Source organism: Haliaeetus leucocephalus, unplaced genomic scaffold (genome assembly GCF_000737465.1).
Source record: "Haliaeetus leucocephalus isolate CR32 unplaced genomic scaffold, Haliaeetus_leucocephalus-4.0 Scaffold206, whole genome shotgun sequence".
In the NCBI taxonomy this organism is placed as follows: domain Eukaryota; kingdom Metazoa; phylum Chordata; class Aves; order Accipitriformes; family Accipitridae; genus Haliaeetus; species Haliaeetus leucocephalus.
The window spans coordinates 9,910,996-9,911,760 of record NW_010972642.1 but is presented as its reverse complement, the minus strand read 5'-3'; the positions used below and the strand labels follow the sequence as shown (position 1 = coordinate 9,911,760).

At 41.8% G+C, this 765-nt stretch overlaps 1 protein-coding gene across 2 annotated transcripts in view; it reads left to right on the top strand.

Annotated features, from left to right (window-relative positions):
* Positions 1-765, top strand: part of AGK (acylglycerol kinase) — a 38,710-nt gene that overhangs the window by 11,805 nt on the left and 26,140 nt on the right. The gene's annotated exons all lie outside the window — the stretch shown is intronic.

Genomic DNA, 765 nt, shown 5'->3' with positions numbered 1-765 from the left:
CTGGGCATGATGTCCCGTGGTATGGAATACCCCTTTGGCCAGTTTGGGTCAGCTGTCCTGGCTGTGTCCCCTCCCAACTCCTTGTGCCCCTCCAGCCTTCTCGCTGGCTGGGCATGAGAAGCTGAAAAGTCCTTGACTTGGTCTAAACACTACTTAGCAACAACTGAAAACATCAGTGTGTTACCAACATTCTTCTCATACTGAATCCAAAACATAACACTATACCAGCTACTAGAAAGAAAATTAACTCTATCCCAGCTGAAACCAGGACAGCCTTGTGCTCTTTATGAACAAGGAAATACATCACATTGTGCCCCCCAAACAAATAATTAATTGTTTCTAACAGCTGTAACATGCTAGAGGTCCCTTATATTTGCCAATTCCTGCCCAACAGTTGCAATAAAATAAGTTGGTCTGTTTTCCAGCTGTTTTTTGAGTAAAGCTTGAGAGCTATTGATTTGTTTCCCTTTCTTTGAAGATTCCTTTACTCTCAGCAGCTTCTCTTATCCTTTTCCTTTCTTGAAGAAGAAATTTGAATGTTTTAAGCAACATAGCCAGCTGCACGCTTCTTTTAATTGGGGTTTCCTGAGCAAAGTTGGCAAGTGGAGTTAATTATAAATTCAAACAGCTAATGATCACTAAAATCTACTGTGCTTTTTGTACAGTGTCCACCTTCTTCAATATAAAAATTCCTGCTAGGAGGATTAACTTTTAAGATAAACGGGGGGGGGGGGGGGAGCCGGGGGGGGGTATTTGTTTTTTTTG